The sequence below is a fragment of the Triturus cristatus genome, chromosome 6 (genome assembly GCF_964204655.1).
Source record: "Triturus cristatus chromosome 6, aTriCri1.1, whole genome shotgun sequence".
Taxonomy (NCBI): Eukaryota; Metazoa; Chordata; class Amphibia; order Caudata; family Salamandridae; genus Triturus; species Triturus cristatus.
This window is the reverse complement of record NC_140589.1, coordinates 108685237-108711239: the sequence shown is the minus strand read 5'-3', so window position 1 is coordinate 108711239 and position 26003 is coordinate 108685237.

The following is a 26003-nucleotide window of genomic DNA, read 5'->3' as shown; positions in this document are numbered from 1 at the left end:
CACTGGTGTATGTGGAAAGGGATTGGAGTAAACGTAAGATGCAAATAAATCTGACCAATCACTATGTACTCCTCCAAATGAATGCCCCTCAGCAAGACAGATATAAGTCAGCCAGAACCCATGAGAGGGCACTTGCCTGCACAACTTTCCTGTTGACAACACTGCTGCTGTCTGTGCTTCCTCTGGCACCATGTCAAGGTCTGTGGAGAGGGCCCAGCCATTCACCCAGGAGGAGAATGAGGCATTGCTGGATGTCATCCTCCCTCAGTACACCAGCCTGTATGGGAGACCAGGGGAGCAGGTGAGTACTGAATCCACTAGCTTTGACTGTGCACCTTTTTTGTGACTGTCACTTCTGGCATTGTGTCCAGGTGTGACAGACATGCAATGTTGTTTAGAGTGGGTCCCAGGGGGGGGGGGAATGGCTTATGTCTCCCATGCAGAGCATGATGTAGTTCATGTGTGCACTCCTCACTTGCATTGTGCTTACTGTGACATTCACTGCATAGTGCATGACACATTCAGCCTGGCTAATCCTTTGTGGCATTTTTTGTCTATAGTCCTCAGGTGATTCAGTGGTCCCCCCGGTGTGACAGGTGACTGTACCCACAGATGTGTCTGAGTTGAGTGGAGCTGTGGTGAGAGTGTCCAAGTGATGTGTACGCCCCCTGGACATTGATGTGTGTGAATGTTCCTTGTCATGTGGGTGAGTGTCTATGTGAAGTGTTGAACCACAGCTGCATCGAGGAGGCAACAGCTCTACCCATCTGATGTGAGAAGTAAGCCGTGCTGTGTGTCTGACTTGCTGAGCTAGCCCCACACCTGTGACACCCCACAGGCAAGTGGCACATGTGCAGAGTGAGGTTTGTACCCGCTGTTGCCAATGGCATGTGATTGATCTGTGCCTGTGTGTGTCTGTGTACTCTGCTGAGGTTGCGTCAGTGGCCTGGGGCATGTAACTGCTTGGAGGTGCTGTCCATCAGCCTGGTGTTGCTTGTGATGCACAGTGTGTGCTATGCTCATGGAGTGTGTCGCACCCCTCATGCCACCTGTGTACTTTATATGCCATGTAGTGCATTGGGGCTTCCACAGAGGCCAATGTCCATATGAAAAAGATGCTATTCCTTGGCAGCATCCTATGCCCTGTTCAACATATCAAAGATGCTCAAATGTGAGTCTCTCTGACATGGAGCAGGTGTAGTGATGTTGTCTCACTTTGTCATCCTCACAGTAACTGCCTACGCGAAGGGGGAGATCTGAAAGCAGGCCGTCAGGGCTGTGAGATCGGTGGAGGGTCGCAATCAGCGCCTAGCCCAAGTAAGAAAACGGTGGCAGGCCATCCGGTGCTGGACCCAGAGGATCGCCGGGGTCCTGCTGAAGGACTCACCTCCACGCCCCCACGGCGGGCGCCGACGCCTGACCCCCCAGATGAAGCGTGTCCTGGCGGTGGTCTTCCCTGACATGGATAGGCGGTTACAGGAGATACAGCAGCAAGGAGGGGGTAGGTACATGTGTGTTTGTTGTGTGTCACCAGCTTTTGCAAGTGCTCAGTCGCCTGTATACACTTCCAGGGTTTATATGTGCAGTGCATATCCTGTTCCCCAAGTCAACCGGTGCTGTTCTTCCTCCCTTCCCCTCCTTGACATGTGTTCCCTGGTCTGTGTGTAATCCGTATTGCACATGGTCATCTAGGCTGCCAGTTAATCCAAGTGCACATTGCTTTCTGCATCATGTGTAGGGGTGGTCTGTGACATGTGTTGGTACCTTGCCTGTGCCCTGTCCTGTTCAGTCATTTGGGGGTCCATATTTGTTGGCACTGATGCTGAGTCTCAACATAGGAGTGTGAGGTTTCAAATTAACAGACTTGCAGCATTCAAGACCGATGTTGTGGCCTCAGACATGAGGTGCATGAGTGGGAGATATGCATAGTGCCGGGACGGTTGCTCATGTTACAGTCAGATCATTCCAGGACCATGGAGCAGTGTGCCCACTACAGTCCCCTGAGACACCCTTGCCTCGGAATCATGTGTGTCATCCAACACTGTGCCCATTCTCTGTGTTCAGCATAGGTTGGCCTCTGTGGCATTGTTCCCTGGCCTCATTTGTATTTATCTAAAGTGTGCTACATGTGTCCACTGGACAGGGTGACCCCATTTGGCTTGTGCATCCTCACACTGAGCAGTGCCTGTGTGTCTATTTACAACTATCTGTTGATGGTTGTTTGTCACAAATATGTGTTGGCAGCCTCACGAGGTGATGTGGAGTACATTTTGGAATTCTTTTTTTTTTTTTTTTTTTAATTTTTTTATTGACGAGTAACATGACACAGATATCCTTCATACACTCAATCATAATTTTCATCAAATACATTATCTGTATCATGACTCTGATTTTAGCAGAATTAGCCCCCCCCCCCCCACCCTGAACCCACCCAGCTACCCTTGAGGGCTGAGAGCTAGAGATAAAAGAAAGAAAGAAGAAAAAAAACATCCCATTAAATTCATAACTAATTAGATAATATACATGATACAGACATAATTAATATACATTGCTATCATACTACATTTCAAGAATCAATGGTTTACACAATCCAACCAATTAATCAAAGGAGCCCAAATCAATTCCCCATTTCTACGGGCCCTTGGGCCTCTCCTTCTAAAAACCAACAGCTCCCACTTCCCTATATTTAGAAATTTGCTAAACCATTCATGTTCCGATGGAGGGGATGGATCTAGCCAAACAGTTGCTAAACATAATCGGAGTACAGCCATTGAAACAAAAAATAACTTTTGCTCGTGGGGCGTCATATCCACTTCAGTTACCCCTAATATAACTGCCTGAGATGAGAGTGGAACTACACGGTGAAACAATATTTCCAGCCATCGTTCAACTTTGTTGAACAAAGGAAGCAAATTGGGGCAAGAAGAGAACATGTGAATAATATCAACCACAAACTCACCACATCTGGGACAATTAACTCCCATAGTCCCCCCCCATTGATGAATACGCTGTGGGGTTATATACAGATTATACCAGGTTTTAAAGCATTGGACTTGGAGATTTGCGGATAGGGTAGAGGTGTAGCTAAGCCGTAATGATTTTTCACAGACCTCCTGCCCAACATGCAATCCTGTATGCCATCTGCCAAAGTGTTTATCCAAATCGTCTTTTCTTTTTTCGTTAATCATTTTATAAATTGAGGATATTGTGGAATGCCCACCTTTAATAGCCTTGAGTAGCGAGATAGAAGTCCAACTAACCATCTTCCGAGAGAGAAAATCCCGGATCTGTAAAAACTTAAAAAAATGTTGATTACTAAGAGTAAATTTCTGTTTTAAGTATTCAAAAGTCCTTACCCCATCCACCGAAACCAAGTCCCCTAGCCTATTGACCCCGTGGGCCCTCCATTCTCTAAAGTATCCATCAGCAAAGATTTGGGGCAGAAGAGTATTACTATTAACTGGAGTGTATAAATGTATTCTACCAATATTAAATAATTTGCGGATAGATGTCCAGATTTTGAAAGCCGCAAATAGACCTTTAAACCTCACACGTTTAAAATATGCAAAATCTATATGCTTAAATAAAACCCCTGAGATTTCCTCTCCATACACAAGTTTATATATTGAATTTTCCCGGTCCTCAAAATCAGGGCAATCTAGCAATACAGGAATATGTCTCAAGGTAATAGCCCAATAATAAATCTGAAAATTAGGCACAGACCAGCCACCCCTTTCTCTTGGTAGAGTCATATATTTAAAGGCTCGTCTGGGTCTTTTCCCTGCCCAGAGAAACCATGAAATAATACGTTCGATTTTTTTAAACCATATTAAATCGAATAAAACGGGGATAGCTCTGAGGAGATACAATATCTTTGGCAGAAAAAGCATCTTTATAACATTGCATCTCCCCATGAGTGTTAGGTAAAGATTGTTCATCCGCCGGGCATCTTGTTCAATCCTACACAACAAAGGATTCAAATTAATCTCCACAATCACCTCTGGATTTGAATTTATTAAAATCCCAAGGTATTTAGCAGTCTCAGTAACCCTAGAGTCCACCAGTAAGATCTTATCATTACAGATAATTTGGGTTTTGGATTCATTTAGATGATAGCCAGATAATTTGCCAAATTGAAATGTCAGTTTTTGAATTTCCACTAAAGCAGTTTCGGGTGAGTCTGTTAAAATAGCAAGATCATCTGCATAGCCCAGTATTTTAGTTTCACCACCCTTAGATCTTACTGGACTGATCAGGTTGTTCAAAAGAAATTTTCTAATTAAAGGATCTATATAAATAGCAAATAATAAAGGGGAACAGGGGCAACCCTGTCGAGTACCTCTTGAAATATTAATAGTTCCCGATTGTGTGCCCATAATTGAAATTTGCGCTGTGGGTTGTCTATACATAATTTGTATTGCAGTAATGAATCTTTCTCCTAAACCATAGTATCTTAAAACCGCCCATAAAAAGGGCCAGGAGACCCTATCAAACGCCTTCTCCGCATCTAGCAGGATTAAGGCCATAGGGTCCCCTGAAACCCTAGTAAAATCAAAAAGTGTGATAGTGCGGCGAATATGATTGATTGTTTCCCGACCTGGGACGAAGCCGTGTTGATAAACAGACACCTGTTTGATAGGAAACAAGGGAACCCCAATATACGAACCTGGGGTGGTACAATGTGAAGAGAGACACAATGGTTCTAAATGGCCTAAAAGGTCCAGGATAGGAAAACCTTTAAAAGGTAAACGTTTAAATAAAGGTTTTTTAAATAAATTTTGAAAAGAGAGAGTGATAGTTAATATAGAACAGGGACAAGAAGGTCAAGGTATAACAGATATTTATTATACAATGAAATAAATTCAGATGCTCACATATTCAGTGACAGTAAGCGTGACAAAAAAGGTGAAAGTGAACTTTAAATGAAAACATCGCATTGACAACAGGAATTGAACCACTTTCTTTTAGACTTAATATGAGGGGTTCATGTTGTGAGCGGTCGACGACGTTTCGAACTCAGTTAGTTGAGTTCATCTTCAGGACAAAAATGAGCATCTATAATTGTCAGTGTAGATTTAACGTAGAATTTTAGATTTTTACTGATCACGAGAGAATCAAGTGCAAGTTACTGCTTCAAAGTAGGGCCCTTTGTCATGGCAGGGGGCTTGGGAAACGTTCTTAAATCATTTAACCGGGACCTCAGGGATTCAGGTGCCGGGCGGATTAAACAGACACCAGCGACTTGATCACACCAGAAAATCTCATGGCGAGCACCTTGGCATAGATTTTAACGTCACTGTTAATAAGCGTAATAGGACGGTATGAGCCCATGTCTGTAGGATTTTTATCTTTCTTTAAGAATGTAATAATTTGGGCCTTCTGCCAGGACTCAGGGGAAGATTCCCCCATCTGGACTATCTTAAATAGAGCCAACATAACAGGAGTCAGTTGAAGGCGGAATACTTTATAGAATTCTCCTGGTATGTAATCTGGACCAACAGCTTTCCCGCCCGGGAGCAGATCTATAGCTTGCAAAAGTTCTTCCATACTTATTTCAGCTTCTAATGCGTCACGTTCTTCCGGAAGTAGTGTGTCAACAACAACCTCCCGTAAATACTCTTGTATTTCCCTCTGATGCATATCATTATCACTTATATCTTCACTATACAAATGTTGATAACATTTTTGAAAAGCAAGCAGAATATCCTTATCCCCGGACACCAAACCAATATCTGGATCTTGAATATTTTGAATACGCGTGGCTATTTCTCTTTCCTTGATTCTTGAGGCTAACAAGTGCCCTGCTCGCTCACTATTTTCGAACATTTTGGATTTCCAGATTAAAAATTTACTGGCTGCCTTGGCCTGAGAAAGTTCGATTATAGCTGATTTTGCTAAAATAATCCGATTTTGGGCAACATCGCTATCACCACCCGTCCGTATCTGACTAACCAGATTCTGCTCTGCTTCTGCAAGTGCTGTATATAATCGTTGCAGTTCGGCCTTTTCTTTCCTTTGAGATTCCCAGCCAAACCGTGTTGTTTCACCCCTAACCCCTGCCTTTAATGTATCCCAAACATTCTGTATATCTGTACTATCGATGTTTTCTTCCAAAAACCTAGTGATCCATACAGACATATTATCAATATATCCTATATCCTTAAGTAATGCACGGTTGAACGTCCACGCGTTAATTTGAGTCCTACAGACCATTGTGTTTATTTCAAGCAAGAGCGGATTATGGTCAGACATTACTCGTGGAAATCTAAAAATACCAGAGCCCTGAAGTAGTACGGGTGAAGCAAAAAAATAATCCAGCCTTGAACATATCCTATGAGGTGCAGAAAAATATGTAAAGCCGGGGTCAGCCGGATAAAAAAAAGCCCATGCATCCATTAAACCATGCAGATCTATTAAGTGTTTTAAAGCACGATATACCCTAGGCTTCCTCCCCGTATAAACACTCCCTAGATGATTTAAGGTGCTAGACTCTATATTGATATTCAAATCTCCGCAAATTATAAACGGAGATGGCCAGCCTATCAGCTCTAAGCTGAGCCAATTAACTAAAGTAGGGTCATCCAAAACAGAACCATAAATAGAACAAAGTGTAATATTTTTGCCCTGGAAGTTACCATGTACTATTACCCAACGACCTAAGCTATCCGCAGCGGAACGAGTAATATTAACCTTTCCAGGTCTAACTAGAATTGCAACACCCTTGGTCTTAGCCTCAAGTTTAGTCCAAGACACAAGTTGAAATCCCTCAATCTTCAAAAGTTTATGCTGACTGGCCTCAACATGTGTTTCCTGTAAGCAGAGAACATCCGCCCGCAAGAAGCGCAATTCTTCGCTTATCCGGCGTCGTTGGACGGATTATTAAGTCCACAAATATTTATTGATAAGATTCTTAAATTAGCCATACAGAAAAAAAAGAAAGATACATCCAGTAGTCGTTTCTCGACCCTTCATACAAACCCAACTTTGGTTAAATTATCATAACCATCGACTCCTGATTTCTCCCCAAACAAATCTCTGTCCGCAGCCCCTCACCCCTCAAAAGCTCTCCCCTACCCCCCCAAAAACAGGCAAAATAGGTCAAATGACCCATATGATGGCTTCCCTTGCCCGAGTGACCCGAGGCCACTCCCCGCCTCTAAAATCCACTATTCAGCATACCATAGAGACAAAAATGAAAAAACCCCATGTATAATACATTAATGACATCTTTAGCCTTCCCCAAGTCCTTTAAGATATTCTTCAGCCTTAATCTCTGAGGTAAAAACCCGTGTTCTGCCAGAAAATATAACCTTCAGGCGTGCGGGGTTCATTAAGAACACCTCACACCCTTTCTTTTGAAAAGGAGTAATCAGTGATCGGAGTCGCCATCTCCTTTCAACTGTTGAGTGGCAGAAATCAGGGCGAACAAAAAAAGTATGCCCTTCTGCAGATCTTTTAGCATCAGGTCGGGCTTTCTCAAAGATAGCTTGCCTCAGTAGAAAATTCCCAAAAAAAATCAAAATTGCTCTCGGTTTGGCTCCCGGTTCTGGGCTCTTTTTCAAAGTTAAGGGAAACCGATGGACTCTCTGAATCTCCGAGTCCCATGCCCACTGGGAGAGTTCGGGAAAGGCGGCTTTAAATAATTTTAAAACAAAACCTCTAATATCCACACCCTCAACATTCTCTTCTATCCCCAATAGTCTAAGGTTATTTCTTCGAAGTCTATTCTCGGAATCCTCGAGTTTCCACATTATATCAGCCAGTCTATCATCATTTGAGGTGGTTTTGATATCAGTCTTTTGTAATCCTATCTCAAGATCGACAATTTTTTCCTCCAATGCAGTGGTCCGGGCAATGACCTCAGAGCATGCTTTTGTGTTTCTTCGAATAGCGCCCTGGATCTTCATTGTAGCGAGTTGAGCCCTTTTATGTTCTTGTCGAGCCTCCACTTGTATTGTTTTTAACAAAGCGTAAATCGCAGAGTTAGAGGGAGGAGAATTAAATTCCACATGATCTTCGCTTTTTTTTTTCCCCCCCCACAGCTGCCAAACTCATTGCAGCTTGAGAATAGTCCCACTGAAGTTTGCTGCTGATTTCTGAGCCATCAGTATCCTCATCCTCTATACCGCCCTTTAAAGCAGTTTTAGGATTATTACCCCGGGTAGAAGCCTTCTTCGAGGTACTCGCGGTTCTCGGGGGGCTATCAGATTCACTACTGGAAGTTGAGCTTTCAATTATCGACCCACCCTCAAACTCAGCATCCGTCTCTTCTGCAACAGAGAAGAAGCTGTCGCCATCAACCAATTCCAGCGGGGGGGCCTTGATTTTTTCCGCCCTCCCGCCTATGGGGGTTTGAAATGTATGAGAAATTGTGGCAGAGTCATCTAGCCCCTCATATCTCTCTTTATTGATTACTCCACCGCTTATTTGAGGAGCATCAGCCTTTGGTAGTCCCGAAGGGCATTCAAAATTAACCTGACCCCCAGCCGTTTTAGCATCCCCTTCATTCATTTCAGTCACCAAATCCAAAGAGCTTTCATTTCCCTCTATTAGCGAGCCTGCAGTTTGTGCAGCAGATACTGTAGAGACCTCCGACTGATTTTTAGCCACCCTGCTCTTCCCAGTAAACATCCCGGGGACCGTTAGCGGTTTCGCCAATAAAGAACTTTCCAAAATAGCGGATGTTGTTCCTGTTAGATTCACAACCTTAGCAGGGTTATTACAAGGTAATCTCTCAAAGACTTTGTTCGCCTTGTCTCCTGGCTTTCCTTTAGCCAGGGAAACTTTACTCGCACTCACCGCTGGCGTCCTTCCTGCCGGCTTCCCCTTCCTCTCTAGCTTACCGATGACATCCATTTTATCAGCAGCTGGATTTTTCTTTCCCCCGACAGCAGAACCAACCGCGTCAGCAGCTCACTTGACAGTTTCGCTGCAGCAGCAGAGTTTCCGTTTTTGCGGGTAGGCATCCTACCAAACCCGAAATCCTCGTTCCTCCTTTCCACCGCGAGCCACACCCGCCAAGCCTTCAGGTGCGCACGGCTCAGAGAGGCGGAGACAGCCCGTAGCCAGGGCTCGTGAACACAAAGAACGGTGAGCATGGAGTTTTTTTTCCCCCGGGTTAGAATCGATCTGAGCGAGATAACAGCTCCGTCGGCAATAGTAAGTTATCGCAGAGATAGACCGGAGAAAGGCTTGTCTTTAGACCATAGACATGTATGCGAGAGACAGCTGTTCAGACCCGGCAGCGGGAGCGACCTTCACTCGGAATCACGCGGCCGCCATCTTGCCTTCCAACAATTGTTTCCTACATTTTGGAATTCTTGATGCACATTTTAGTAAACCCAGATTAAGAGGTGTAACTTCTTGATCTGTCTCAATCACATTGTCTCAGGTATGGGGGGTTTGTGCGGGCAAGGCCTACATTTCCAAACCTTATGTCTCCTTGCCAGGTCTGACTTGTGTGTGATAATTGTCTGGACAGACACTCAACATGCAGTGACCCAGTCATGTTGTGCAGGGTTTAATGTTTGTGCTTTGCAGCATGTGTCAAAAGTTTAAATACATGATTCCTGCTCATCCATTTTTGGCACCAGTGTGTGGTACAGATGCTACGTAGTTTGGTCTTTGTGTGCTGACATCTGTGTGGACATTCTTGCTTGCCATGAGGGTGTCTCCGCAGTGCAGGTGTGCCTTATTCCGACACAATTGCAGGCCCATTAGCTTATGCATTGTCCTGTGTTTGGACATGTGTGCCACTCCACATGACAGGCAGTGGGTCAGATGTGTTGCCAACTGTGTCATCATGGTACGGATGGCCATGTGACAGGTGGCATGATTCAAGTTGTTAGTCAAAAAGTCTTGTACCGGGGAGGAGCCAAGATGGCGACCGGGACGGCAGCGTAGACCCCCGGCTCCGTGAGTCTCCGCATCCCGCACGGATATCCTGCCTGAGATCCTCAACTTGTGCTACGTGGTCGTGTTTCTGAAGGAGAGGGGCTCCCGACTGTGTGACTCCGAGGTTTCTAGCCGTGCTATCGCCGGAGAAAACTGCATCTGAACTTTGCGGCCTGTGCGGCCCTGGAGCCGGGACATCGAGTGGACGCCGTGGCCGGGTGGCAGTGCGACAACAGCGGCCGGTGGTGACTGGGTGGAGTCGGCCCACCGGAGCGGTGCCAAACTCGGCCTACATTTCGGCGTGGTCACTTCTACTGCCCGGTGTGGCTGACCGAGTGCATGACCGGGGGTGCAAATCTTAGATCCTCCGGTGACTGCCCCTGCCTTGCTGGTGAGCTGCCCGGCCGCCGTCCGTATCCTGCCCCGATCATTGCGGGCCGCCCCTGGATTTCTACGGGAGCTGGTCCGTGGTGGGGACGACTGTTGCCCGTGACCACGGATAGTTTTTTGTCTGCCCCCGGAACCCGGTCACCCGCGACGGGGTCATCGCGACGCTTGCCCTGGGGTCCCGGCCCCGGTGAGGGTCGGGCATACTTGGCGGCCATCTTGGGTCGATGAAGCCTACCATCCTGTCCGCTGGGCCGCAGCGGGCCTGTGAGCGTACGATTTTTGGGAGTGTGGCGGCGAGATCACAGAGAGCTGAGCTGGGGTACGGCGACCTCCTCGAGGCTCTTGGTACTCTTCACTCCTCCTTGGTTCATGGTTTCGTGGTCTTGGGGAGTAAGCTCGATGGTGTGGCGTCGGAGTTGGGGCAGTGGCGGCCCGCCTGTCCGCACGAACACAGAGTCTACCCACACTGCGCGCAGGAGGACGTTGTGGCGGCCCCCCCTGAGGTTAGTACACGACTGGACGCCCCGGCCAGTATGCTACAGTGTGTTCGACCTTCTGAGGGCCTGATCTGTCCCGGAGGCGTTGGACCTGAGTGGGATGTGGTGGCCTCATCCCGTGCATGCCCTCCTGCGACCCAGAGACAACTCCGGCAACTAATGTCTCTTTTGGCTGCTTCTGCCTTCCTGAACCTTGCGTGCAGTGCAGATCCTAGGGCAGCACTTGGAAGCCTGTTTCCTCACGCGGCGGACTGTGTTGATGCTCAGAGACTTCCACCCCACCTGTGTGCGTCGCTTCTCTGTCGTTGTTGGATATTCCTCTGCCTAGGAACATTGGGTATGGTGCTGGGTCAAGGGGTTGGCATGGGCAGAATTCCACTGAGTGGTCAGGGATGAGGCTGGCCCCTCGGGGGTGGTCGCCTAGTGGACGGGCGGGCTTGGGGTGGTGTGCTCTCCTGACATGGCTACTGGCACAATAGACGCATAATGCTCCCCATCGTGGTTTGAGAAGATTGTTTTTGTGCTGTTCCTTGTTCACTTTAGGGGAACCTTACCGTGCGGGAGGGAGAAGCCGGGGGTCTGTTATGAAGGCCCTCCTCCAGTTTATAAATACTTTCTCTACCCCCCGTCTGGTGGGGGTCCTTTCCTACTTCTTTTTCCCTATTCTCCTACATTTCGGGTCTGGTTCCAGGGCGACAGGCACACTGCTGGGGGGGGGGGCCGTACTCATCTGCAGAGGTGCAGGGTGGGGGGTTGGGGGAGGGGACTCTGTATTCCTTTATCTTTTTCCATGGCCTCCTTTTTCTTCTCTGATTCCTTTTGTCTTTCTTTTTCTGGGATCAGCGTGATACACCTCCTTTTGCTATGCCTCGTTGCCGTTCCATGTGTTCACAACTTCCGGGGTGTTCTTGGGGAGTTCTGGCAGGGGACTGTGGGCGCAGCGGTAGACTATGTTTTTCTCCATCCTGATGTTCTTGGGTTTGCGCCATTGACCGAATAGATTGCTGTACATCGCTAACGTTCATAACTCTGCATATCCGTGATCGTTGTTTTAAAATTGCTTGTCACCTGATCCTTCTGCCTTGTTTCATCATAAAATGAAAACCTTTTTCTCCTGGTGCCCTACTTACGCTGTTCACAGTATTAGTTGTACGATTTTGCTCCCTGAAGTGCTGCCTGTGTTTATACTTGTCGTTATTGCTCTGATTGCTTAGCGGCCGGCCCCGGGGGGTTGTAGGCCCATACGTGTTCTTATTGAACTGTCAATAAAGGTTTTAAAAAAAAAAAAAAAAAAAAAAAGTCTTGTACCTTGGCACTCACTACACTTGTCAACATGTCTTCATGTTTTCAATGCTTGACTTTGATGTTTTGTTGTGAAGGACAATAATGTGCCTGCATGACAGATGTCTCCCAAGGAAGTGCACAAGAAACCACCTTTACACTTTCAGGGGACACGCTGGCACATTTTAAAGAAAGGCACAGTTCGAATAAGACTGTTTTTCAGATTATACATATCCATGTTCCCACAGTGTGGTGGCATTTGGGTAAGTCCTTGGTTGTTGCTGATACCAACTTATGAGTGTCAAGTCATCCAGACCGCCGTGGTCCCATGTATATGTACTTTCTGAAACCCCATTTCTTTCTAACAGTGGCTTCTTTGAATAAGGCTGGCAGCTCATACAATGACTGTGTAAATGTAGTTTTGTGTGCACCTCCTTGTGTGACTTCTTTTATACAGGCACATGTGTGTTCTGTTCACAAAGTGGCACATTCACACATTCTAAACATGTAGATTGTGTAAAGTGGTGTGATTCCCAAGGGATCACAATGTATTTCGTTTGGGTTTCCAAAGTACTTGCAGGTCTCTGAGTGTGGGGACACCTTCAGCATTGAGGTCTGTTATTTAGCCTTGGGTGCACCAATACTGTTTCGTTCACAGTACACAAGAGGTGGCATGCCTTCATAGTATTGCTGTGCTCAACTGTTCCCAGACACTAGCTTCTCAGTATATTTCGATATCAAGTTATTTGCTGTTGTGTCCTATTTTTCCTTATTTCCAAGTGGCATGGTGGGTCAACCAACTGGGGAGTGCAGGGCTTACATATGTGCGGAGTAACCTAGATGTTACTCATGATGCATTGCCTGATATGCACTGTGACCTATTTTGTTTGGACTCATGTGTCAGATGTATACAGGTGACTGATTATTTTCTGTATCTTCACCTTGCCCACAGCATCATCGGAGGACACCGAAGGAGACACCTGCACGGACCTGGAGGAGGGATCCTGCACAGGTGCCACCACTGCTGGCGAGTCTGCGGGAGCAAGTGGCACGGAGGGCGAGGGGAGTCAGGCGGAGGACCTGTCTGGTGGCGACACCGACTACGACCCTGACGGGTCCGAGGCTGAACTCTTCGAGGGGGCGGAGGCGGCTACAACACCTGGCAGCAGCACAACATCTGTCCCCGCCTCCTCCATTCCCATCACCGCACTCCCAGTTGCTCCGGTCCCTTCTGTCTGTGCAGGGCACCACCATGCCTCCTTCGTGCCAGGCACCGCACCCCCTGCCCCTGTCACCCCTGCTGCCCTCACTGCAGAGTCTGTGTACATTCAGCGGCAGTTGCAGGTTGGCCAGACATCGATGCTGAATGTCCTCCATGGCCACACCACACTGCTGACACAGATGGTGTCGTTCATGGAGGGCATGTCAGCAGCGATGTCTGACCAACGGATGTTGCTGAGGTCCATGGACTCTTCACTGACGGCAGCAGTGAGTCTCCTGCAGTGCATCGCCCCCCCCTACACCAGCCCCATCCACACTTCCCACTCCCATGCCTGTCCCATGCACACCCAGACATTCCTAAGCACGCACCCCACCAGACACAGGCAGCACACCAACACGTAAGGGCAAGCACACACCTCCTGGCACGCACACTCAGGGGGATAAAGGCATACCCACTGGGTCTGGGGCACACAGGCATACACGCAGCCACAGTCTGAGTCCGCATGCCTCACTTCCCAGTCCCTCCAAAGGCACTCCCCTTGGCTCCCCTGCCACACAGTCAGACAAGGAGAGCTATATGTCTGTGCTGGGCCTCAGCCCCACTGGGTCACCAGCCCGCAAACGGGCAAGGCACTCCCTGGGTAGGGGAGTTGAGTCCCCCCATGTCCACCCCCTCCCCCAGTAGCGCTGCACTCCATCCCTCCGAACCCCCCCCTCCTTTGTGCCTGTAGTTTCTTCCGGTGCAGGGGATACTCTGGACGCCCTGGCAGAAGTGTGCAGCGCCGAACTCACCTCCACCTTTGGCGCTGCCCCACCCCCTGTGGTGGAGATGTCCTTCCCTGCACCCACCACACCTACCCTTACACCTCCTGTCCCTGCGGTGCCTGGTCCTTCCCCACATGATGCCCCCCCCCAGTCGACGAACCCGAGGGTTCAAATGTGCAGGCAAGCTAGGGGAGACACGTGCCCATGTGTCCCCCCAAGGACTTCTATTATGGACTGGCCATTGGCCTTTGTATATAGTGTTCTTGAAAAAAATATTATCTTATGCTGATTAAAGCATTTTCTTTTTACTTTGAACACTATTGCATTTCTGTTATTAATGTTGGTGCTGATGCTCCAGGAGTTGGAGTTGTGGTGATGTGTTATGTTTCGGGCAAAGGTTCGAGTCTGATGGTCATGAGGTGGCCCATGGGATCTGCGTGCCATCACAAGGTCTCTGCAAAGGATCTTTGGTCGTGTGTGTTATTTGTTTTTTGAGACATTGTACCAAGGAGTGTCCCTTCCTCCGTGGCACCTGACATCTTCCCTGCAGAGAGTTGCACAATTGTTGTGCTGACCTGTGTATACATTCCCCTTGTTGGTGACGGATCCCTTCAACTATGGCCATGCCTGCTCACAATGTCTCCGGCTGCATCGTCTGTGCCATCCATCACTGTACTTGTGTATTGAGTATGTTGTCATGCCTTCATGGATAAATTCTCCCTTTTCCACACTATGCATGTGTGTAATTCCAGCCTAGCACACATATGGTACTTGTTCTGCAGGATATTTGGGCACCTGACTCACAATTGTGGGCATTGTATCTGTGGGAACTCCACCCTATTGCTTCCATGAGAGAAACCATCTTGGTGGCTGTCCCAGCACCTGTACATTCCTATCAGTCCTGGGATGTGCTTGACAGTGTGTGTTCCCTTTGGCTATGTTAGTTTAGTAGGCATTGACATGACTATACAGTCTTGTGGCATGATCTCTGTGTGTGTATTGTGCTGCATCCGCCAGGGGTGGGTATGCATGTGTCATTTGTCCTCACACCCACATGTGGTGTGTCATGCAGTGGGGTAAAGACATCCATTCTCATGGGAGTGGGACACTGCTGTCAGTGATGTGTTGTTATGGCACTATCAACATAGTCGAAAATTAGGGATGCGTACATACACCCATGGAGTTGGGGTCATCTGATAATGATGTACACACCCCCATGTCTCTGTCCACTGCTGGGAGTGATAAGCACCCACCCCCATGTCTCTGTCCACTGCTGGGAGTGATAGGCACCCACCCCTCACATGTCTCTGTCCACTGCTGGGAGTCTTCTGCACCCACCCCCATGTCTCTGTCCACTGCTGGGAGTAATAGGCACCCACCCCCATGTCTCTGTCCACTGCTGGGAGTGATAGGCACCCACCCCTCACATGTCTCTGTCCACTGCTGGGAGTGATAGGCACCCACCCCTCACATGTCTCTGTCCACTGCTGGGAGTGATAGGCACCCACCCCTTACATGTCTCTGTCCACTGCTGGGAGTCCTCTGCACCCACCCCCATGTCTCTGTCCACTGCTGGGAGTAATAGGCACCCACTCCTCACATGTCTCTGTCTACTGCTGGGAGTGATAGGCACCCACCCCTCACATGTCTCTGTCCACTGCTGGGAGTCCTCTGCACCCACCCCCATGTCTCTGTCCACTGCTGGGAGTGATAGGCACCCACCCCTCACATGTCTCTGTCCACTGCTGGGAGTGATAGGCACCCACCCCCATGTCTCTGTCCACTGCTGGGAGTGATAGGCACCCACCCCTCACATGTCTCTGTCCACTGCTGGGAGTGATAGGCACCCACCCCCATGTCTCTGTCCACTGCTGGGAGTGATAGGCACCCACCCCTCACATGTCTCTGTCCACTGCTGGGAGTGATAGGCACCCACCCCCATGTCTCTGTCCACTGCTGGGAGTGATAGGCACCCACCCCTCACATGTCCTGTCCACTGCTGGGAGTGATAGGCACCCACCCTCACATGTCTCTGTCCACTGCTGGGAGTGATAGGCACCCACCCCTCACATGTCTCTGTCCACTGCTGGGAGTGATAGGCACCCACCCCCATGTCTCTGTCCACTGCTGGGAGTGATAGGCACCCACCCCTCACATGTCTCTGTCCACTGCTGGGAGTGATAGGCACCCACCCCCATGTCTCTGTCCACTGCTGGGAGTGATAGGCACCCACCCCTCACATGTCTCTGTCCACTGCTGGGAGTGATAGGCACCACCCCCATGTCTCTGTCCACTGCTGGGAGTGATAGGCACCCACCCCTCACATGTCCTGTCCACTGCTGGGAGTGATAGGCACCCACCCTCACATGTCTCTGTCCACTGCTGGGAGTGATAGGCACCCACCCCTCACATGTCTCTGTCCACTGCTGGGAGTGATAGGCACCGACCCCTCACATGTCTCTGTCCACTGCTGGGAGTCCTCTGCACCCACCCCCATGTCTCTGTCCACTGCTGGGAGTGTTAGGCACCCACCCCTCACATGTCTCTGTTCACTGCTGGGAGTGATAGGCACCCACCCCTCACATGTCTCTGTCCACTGCTGGGAGTGATAGGCACCCACCCCCATGTCTCTGTCCACTGCTGGGAGTGATAGGCACCCACCCCTCACATGTCTCTGTCCACTGCTGGGAGTGATAGGCACCCACCCCTCACATGTCTCTGTCCACTGCTAGGAGTGATAGGCACCCACCCCTCACATGTCTCTGTCCACTGCTGGGAGTCCTCTGCACCCACCCCCATGTCTCTGTCCACTGCTGGGAGTGTTAGGCACCCACCCCTCACATGTCTCTGTCCACTGCTGGGAGTGATAGGCACCCACCCCTCACATGTCTCTGTCCACTGCTGGGAGTGATAGGCACCCACCCCTCACATGTCTCTGTCCACTGCTGGGAGTGATAGGCGCCCACCCCCATGTCTCTGTCCACTGCTGGGAGTGATAGGCACCCACCCTCACATGTCTCTGTCCACTGCTGGGAGTGATAGGCACCCACCCCTCACATGTCTCTGTCCACTGCTGGGAGTGATAGGCACCCACCCCCATGTCTCTGTCCACTGCTGGGAGTGATAGGCACCCATCCCTCACATGTCTCTGCCCACTGCTGGTATTCCTCTGCACCCACACCTCACATGTCTTTGTCCACTGCTGGGAATCCTAGGCAGCCACCCACCCACCCGCACCCTTGGTGCAGTACACTGCTGTCCTGGGCATACACACACCCCATTATACTGGTTATATGCTGCACCAGGCCCTAAGCCAACATTTGTGAGTGTGTGTACGCCTTGTATCATAAATGTACTGGTGCCATAGGGGTACGGGTGATGCGGGCCGTACCCCCGCATTTATAGGTTGGGTACGGTCCGTACCATGTGTACCCCTACATCACCACTACAATGGTGGTACGGACCGTACACATGGACTCAGAGCGTGGGTACGGTCCGTACCACCATTGTAGTGGTGATGTAGGGGTACGCGTGGTACGGACCGTACTCACGCTCTGAGGGCGTGGGTACGGTCCGTACCATGCGTACCCCTACATCACCACTACAATGGTGGTACGGACCGTACCCACGCTCTGAGGGCGTGGGTACGGTCCGTACCACGCGTACCCCTACATCACCACTACAATGGTGGTACGGACCGTACACACGGACTCAGAGCGTGGGTACGGTCCGTACCACCATTGTAGTGGTGATGTAGGGGTACGCGTGGTACGAACCATACTCACGCTCTGAGGGCGTGGGTACGGTCCGTACCACGCGTACCCCTACATCACCACTACAATGGTGGTACGGACCGTACCCACGCTCTGAGGGCGTGGGTACGGTCCGTACCACGCGTACCCCTACATCACCACTACAATGGTGGAACGGACCGTACCCACGCCCTCAGAGCGTGGGTACGGTTCGTCCCACCATTGTAGTGGTGACGAGTACGCGTCCACGTCCACTTCCGTTGTTACGGTACGCAGGGATTGGTGGACACGCCCCCCGAAGTGACCAGACGTTGGGGGTAATGTATGTATAGAATATAATATTTTTTACATTGGGTAGGGGTTATGTTTCCTGCCCCTCGCCCCCCCTTTGCCCCTGGGTGTTGTTCTGACCTTCTGAGGCGTGCGCGGTGGTTTCGGTGCACCAGGTCGTAGGCTAGGAGGGCCGGGATGACACGTAGGATGGGGTCCATGGCTGTCCGTAGCGTACCGGTGCTACTTCTTCGCGTCATCAATTTCCCGGGAGTTTTTGGCTGCCGTAAAAAATGAGCCGTGCGGAGTGACGTAGGCACGAATTGTACTTGCTGGTCCGTAAAACGCTGCCTGACTCCGTCCGGACGTCACGTACGCGATGTCCCCGATCAGAATTGTGGGTATTTTTTAGCCGCACGTATTTTTTTACGAATCGTACGGAAATGGTATTTCTGTACGAATCGTACTTGCTGCTTTGTAAGGAGGATTTCTCGGGTACGAGTCGTACGGAGAATACGCTCCGTACAACCATTTGTACCCGGGTTTTACAGGATCAGAATCGGCACCTTAATGTCAATGTTTTGATCTCTTTGAAGCACTAAATCAGTACACTGTGTTAAAAATTTACAAATACATTAAATCAAGCTATCACAATAAGTCTTTCTAAGAAAAAAATGTACAAAGTTAAAGAAAGGCAGGACACTCTGTTTTCATGCTGATATTAAACACCTCCTCTAGCTTAACAAAATAACTGATTTCAGTAACCTCAGTGAAGGCAATTACATGCATTAGCAAAACAACGGGGACCCTGACATTCCCAGAGTAACAGGTCTTCAACTGATACTTAATAGAGGTGCAGATCTCAGCTGCACACAGATTTTCGCACACTGCTTACTCTGCCATACATGACTATGGGCTTTTTGCAAGGTCAGTGGAAGTAGGGCAGCGGTTTTGATTGACCGATCATGAAGACATCATGGAGTGATATCAAAGTGCTGGGAGAAAGACTTAATGCTGGTGATTTTAAAATTGTCTTATCACACACCAGACCGAAAAGTCACTAACAAAACATCCCTCTCTGACCACTTTCACTGCACCTGGCCCATCTTCATCAGCCCATCTAAACCTCCGTCTCCTCGCTGGCCAATTCTGGCGTTTATTGTGATAACAGCACAAACAAATCTCCCATTTTCCTAGACTCATCGCAGCCGCCTAAGTGTAATCGGTTGTCAAGACTGGAAGGTAAGAACATCACTTGGAAATATAGCTACCTGAATTCTAGTGAAGTAGAATAGTCCAGGTAGCACTTCATTATGTTAGCATGTAATCCCAGTTCTCTTCTCCCTCACTCATATCCTTCACACCCTTTGCTCCCTGAAACAATACCCTAACACCCTACCCCATTTCCATGCTATTTAGCCAACCTTCTTCTCCTGTGTTGACTCCCCTCACCTAACATCTTCATACCTGCCTAAAGGAAATTTATGTTGTGACATTCTCACCCCTCCCTTCAGTTCTGTGACTCAGCTTAACCGACCGCCTCTTTTATCCCCTATATCCAGCTCCCCTCAAACCATAACACCTTTCCCAATTATCTCATACCTATCTTCTATGCTTTATCTCCCACTCAAATCCTAAAACTACTTCTCCAATGATTTCCCTCCACCTTCCATTATGCATGCCCTCTGTCACAATATTCATCACAAAGGATTCAGACCTGGTCTATCAGTAAAATCTTCTGTGTCTTGTAATGAATTTTACCCTACTGTCACCATCACATCTTCCTCTCTCCATCCCTCCTTTCATACTACCCAAACATCTTCCTACCCACCTTATACTCTCAGCTTCTCTCCTCATCCCCCTTCTACCCACTCTGTTCGCATCACTTCATAGCATAGTGCTTTAAACCCAGCTTCACTGGAGCAGCAGCGGGCACCATGATACAGATCATGCTCACCACCTCCACTGGCCCACCTGCCCAAGCTCCACGATGAGCTCTAACAAGTTCCCCAACATGGGCTCCACCATGAACCCCAACTTGAGCCCTAACATGAATTGCGACATGAGCAGCCATTATAAATTCCAGCACGGGTGCCAAAATCTAAAACATTTGCGTGTCTTTCACCTAATCTGCACTATCTCTCACATTAGAACTGCACAAGTGTCAATCAGAGAAACCATCAAAGGACATAGTTACAGAAATTCCTACAAAACCCAGCTTTCAGAAGTCTAACACTCAAGAGGTTGCAACAGTCCACTTAGTCGCCCATGCCCGATCTTGAGTTCAGCCTTCTATCATGCAAGCTAATCAAGGCAAGCTGTCTTACCAAAAAGAGAAATCACATCTACTAGCAGACCTTACATTTGACCTCTTTTTCATCAATAGCATGACAAATTGTGTGTCCCAATCTACTCAAAGAAATGCCCAATTGATATCTAACCATCCACAGACATCAACCTCATATGAACAGTGGCAGATGAGCAGCAGTGGTGTACAAAAAACTCTGCCTACTCCATCTATCACCAACCCCTACACATTTATGTTTTTCCAAACCCCCTTCCGGACTCAATATTCGATACAAATATCGATCGCAAGAACCTGTAAGTACTAGGGGACTGCAACATGTGGTTCAACAAACTACCACTATACCAGATTTCCTGCCTTCAGAATAACATTGAAGCACTAGGTTTTCACAATTTGGTCCTGAGTTCCATCCATTCATCTGGCCACATCCCTGACACTATATTTGCCCAGTAAGTTTAGTCTCAATCACTGGAAACAGCCCCGTTTCATTGGAACATCCATCATATCATCCATTTCTCATTGAACATTTCCATGACAACAAAACCTTCTACAAGCCCAAATACAACCATAGCAATCAGACCGTGGAAGAAACTCAGTGAAAACTCATTCCAAGAATCCTTTCCCACCTCCTCGTACTCCAGCCCGTAAATGTCTGCAAAATGTTTCCTCCAGTGGTCAATTGCCCTTTGATTTCCTGGTCCCCTGAAAACAATACATTTGCAACCTAACAAAAGGGAAACCAGCTGGTTCGAGTAAAACATAAAACTACATAAACAGAAATCCGATCCTTTGAAAGACATTGGAGGATTCCAAAGGAAAACTCTCAACCTTGATGATAAAAATGAGGCTCCATAGCTAATACAAAATCTACCAACCCACTATCATCAGGCCAAGAGTAAAACTCATGTTAGAGTCCATATGCCTAGCCAAAGAGCTTTTCAGAACCATTGATTAATTCCATTAGCCCACCAGTACCCTAATACATATAAAACAATCTCAGGGACTCTGTGTTGTGTTAGGAAACCACTTCATCAAGCAAACTGCTAAACTCAAAGCTTACTGTCATTCAAAACCAAGAAACACCCCCTCAAAGTCAGTACATCAAAACAGGCTACCCTGAGTCCTCAACGCAGACTGTGCTCACCTCCTGACATAAAAAGAAACTGCTGAACTGATTAAAGCTGCAAACATGGCTGTTTCCCCAGCAGATTCTTGGCCACAAAACTTATATAAGTCAAAACTACTTGGTTCACTGCTACTATACCAGTTAAGTAGATCATCAAATCCTCCCTCTAAGCTGGAGAATTCTTAAGAAAACTAAAGCCATCAAATATCAAACCCATTCTAATAAAAGGGATATTCGACAAGGCTGAGCCAACTAACTACTGACCAAAAGTGAACAAAGCCTTCTTACATAAACTAATCGAAAAAGGTAGCCTTCATCCAGATATCAACCTTCATTTAACAAACACAATCTACTGTTTGACAGACAGAATGATTTTAGAGTTGGAAGATTCACAGGATCTACTCCATGTTGAGATGATCTTAAGATCACATCAGCAACAGTGGCATTGCTTCTCTACTACTACTTGGCGTGTCGTTAGCCTTTCATACAGTTGACCACTAACTCCTGGTGCAACGATTGGGATGTAGGGCACAGGACTCAGATTTATCTTCATACCCCATTCAATTCTTCATCTTACTCCAGTTCCCTCCAGGGCAACTATTGCACCTTTACTCTTCTATGTTAACTTATCCCTTCATCTTGAAATTGTGAAGTCTTTCCATCTCACTTGCTACAGCTGCTTCAATGACACTCAGATCATCTTAAAACTCAACCAACCCCCTTCTGTATTCCACAGCTTAGACTGGCCCTGTCACATGAAGTGTGACACAGGTGGAACATGGGTGAATGCATGTGTGAGTGGCAGCTCTCAAGGATAAGGTGGCTGTCCTGACAATGTGTCCTCTTCGACATAACAAGAAACAGTGGTTTCATCCTACGTTCCAGGCCAGAAGAACATGGAGATGATGATCTGTTAGTTTTTTTTTGATTCTTGGTGACCTGCTGTAGTTGGGATATGGGCTAGCCTGAGTACTTCCTCTTGATAATACTGTGGCACTAACAGCTGTTCTTGCACAGAGATGGTCACTATTCTGCATACTCATCTCTTATCCCCTTAAAAATGTGGGCAGCTTGGGGATGTTCAGAATCTCTCTCACTTCCAGCCTGTTGGGACGGGAATGTGCCCTTCATGGTAAACAGGCTTGTACTCCTGTTCTGAATACCCGACTGTATGTTGAAATTGTATCTCGACTTTCTGTTTTGGCTCTGGCATTGCGCTAATTTAGAATGCAGGCAGAGGCCTAGGTTTGCCCCTGGTCATGTAAGATTCAGAATCTGTTCTGTGACCTTGAACGGTGCACAGAGTGTGCCCTCAAAATGGACATAGAACTACTAACCATGCCTTGGGTAAATATATAAAGCAGTGCTGGCAGCATACCATGTTTTTGGGAATCAGAAGAATGACCACACCTTTTTTTTCTGTGTCAGGGACAGGAGAGTTTATTGATTGCTTTCCTGTAAAAGTTCAGCTGTTATGTTGTTGTTGTATAAGATTTATTTCCACAGAATGTCATAAAAGCTATATAAAAATGTTTAAAAAAATACAAACAGAATAAGAATAAATGCAACATACAACAACCTAAAAACTTATATAAACAGACAGTACAATAGGATAAGCTATCAGACCCAAGACACATAACACAATTGCCATATTCAATTAGTTAAAAATTGATACACCACATATCGATAAAAACATACATTATATACCATAAAAATAGGATAATAACTGTGCAATATTTCATCTTAGTAACAATCTTTATAGTGGGCTCTGGCAGGAGCCCCTATTACTTTTGCTTTAGGGGTCTGGGCTTCCCTAGAATAGCAGCAGAGTAGCAGCAGAAATTAACAGATAAAGTGCTTGTGCACAAGGTCTAATTTTGTAACTTGGCCAAACAACGATTTCATCTCAGCCTAGTTCCGTTGGTGCTGTGATGCTCTTAGGAGGACTTTCCATCTAATAAGCCATGACTGGCTGAGGAACTTTGCCACGCAACAAGCAAAAAGCGTTCTGGGATCGGACCTAAGGATACGCAGGGCTGCCTGGTAGTCCCGTGTGCCCAGTTGCTGATTGATCGATTTTAGCCACTTAGCCCGCAAGATGTTAAATGCCGGGCAACACTTTCTAGCGGGGCTCTGCAACATGGGCAATCTTTTGATGTCTCATTACATGAGTGTCATTTTGCGGTCATCTCAGAGACAGGGAGAGTTCCAAACCTAAAGTGTATATACAACATCCTGTCCCTAGGGACCTGGATTATATCTAAAAAAGGCTCTAAATGTCTGGTTTGTTTATGTAGATAAAATTCTGCTGTTAATCTGCCGAGATTGGGTTTGCAGTTTTCCCGTTGTTCCACCCATTCCCAGTACAAACGTTTGAGCTTGTCTTTCCTTGGGGATACTTGCCTTTCCCAATAAGCTTGAAGCCCCATAGCTGTCAGCATTTTGCTGACATTTGAGATCCAACCTACTTTGCGGCCAGTATCTAACTGAATGATCTCAGTAAGAGCTTCAGCATAGGGGAGAAGCTCTGGGGTTCACCTAATGCGAGCCCAGACGAGCAGTGGGCGCAACCTGACAATATCTCCAATCGACCGCTTACCCATATCCAGCTATAAAGGGGTGAGGTGGACGTTTTGGGGTAGCATCACCGGGCCTCTGAAAAACGTATACTCATATCTGAAGAGATCATCAGCCTTATCAAATCCCCAGACCTCTGCTCCGTAAAGGGCTGAGCTGACTGCTTTGGCGTCGTAAACTTGAAGGGTAGGGGCTACTGGCCCAGAATGTGAGGAGTGGTCTTTGAGGTATTTATGACCAGTCCCCGATTGTCACAAAAAGTTGGAACCTGTTTAGCAGGCGCTGCAGCCCGGCTGGGTTCTTAGATATCAGTAGAGTGTGATCGGCGAATAACAATGTTGGTACCTTTTCGCCCCCCAGAGTTGGTGTGTCTTCTGGATCTTCTTGCAGAAAGCTCACCACCCCATTCATGTAAAGAGAGAATAGAGTGGGGGCCAGAACACAACCCTGTCGAACTCCTTTGTTGACAGGGATGCGATCTGTTAGTTGTTCTTGTGCCCCCAATCTAACCTGGGCGAAGTTGCCCTTGTGTAGACAGGTCAGCAGTTTAAGGATAATGGGGGGATGCCCATCTCACTAAGCGTTGACCACAACTTATTTCTAGGGACCAGATCAAAGGCAATCTTTAGATCGACAAATGCAAGATAAAGACTGCCCTTGCCAATCACCACTACCTTCCAATGGATAAGTAGGATTCTGAACACCCTGTCCATTGTTCCAGTCTTTGGCCTGAAGCTGGCCTGGTACTGGGAAAGGATGGCTTTGTCCTTGGTCCATGACTAAATACTCTGCAGGAGGACTCGGACAAAGACCTTCTGCAGAGCATCAATCAAACTGACGGGTCTGTAATTGGAAGGATCATCTCTGGCTCCCTTTTTGTAGAATGGAACTGCCTCGGCGCCCCTCCAAGACCTAGGAACCGGGGCGCCACTGGCTATAGCATTTGCTAGGAGTAGAATATAGCGTGCCCAATTAGAGGGGTCGGCGAAGAAGAGATCACTTGGCAGCCCATCTGGTCCTGCTGCTTTGGAGGGCACTATTTTGCTTATTGCAGCCTCTGCCTCTGCTAGGTCAAACCACTCATCGTCTACAAGGTACCCATTTAAATAGTCTAGTTCAACAGATAGGGTGGCCTCCGATGTTGAGTAGAGTTTTCTAAAATGATCATGCCATACCTGCCCTGTGATGCACCTGATTTGTTCCCCCAGGTGATTAAATTCCAAAACAGGTTGGCATCCTTGGCTGTACATGCTTCCTTAAGTTCCTGCAAATCATCCCATGCTAACTTTGCCTCCTGTATGGCTGCTCTATAGGACATCCTGGCAGTTTTTATGAGAGGTTGGTTCTTATCTTTAATTGCTACTGCTAGGATCGATCTTTTTTGCCTACAATTTTTTGTGTACCACAAGTATGACCCTTTTGTGGGCATACTCTGTTTTTTCTTGCCCAGGTTAGGGACTTGGAAATATGCACTAATTCGGTTGACGGTGCACAGATGGGCCTTAAGTACATCTGTCAGTCTAGTTACACTATATGCCGCAGCCTGGAGCTCTGAAATGCCTATGACTAAATCCTGTTGTATGCCAGCGATCTTAGTACCATGCAAGATTACCTTCCGCCATTTCAAGAACTTTTTACAGTTTGAGGGAATTATCTCTCTGGTAGAAGTCAATAGTGAGTTGCTCGCTTGGTAGTAGGGTGCCTCCTACAGGGGTTTCAAAGTTCAATAGAGAGGGTTATGGTTCCTCCCTGTGGTGGTACCCACGATCATGTAGACCATATCCCCCCACAGTTTCACATCAAGAAGGATTTAGTCAATCCGGGGCGGGCAACTGGCTCTAGTATAGATATTAGCACCATGTTTGTCTGATGGAGATCTACCATTAACTGCCCTCGGACCATACTCTGTAGTGATAGCATTCAAC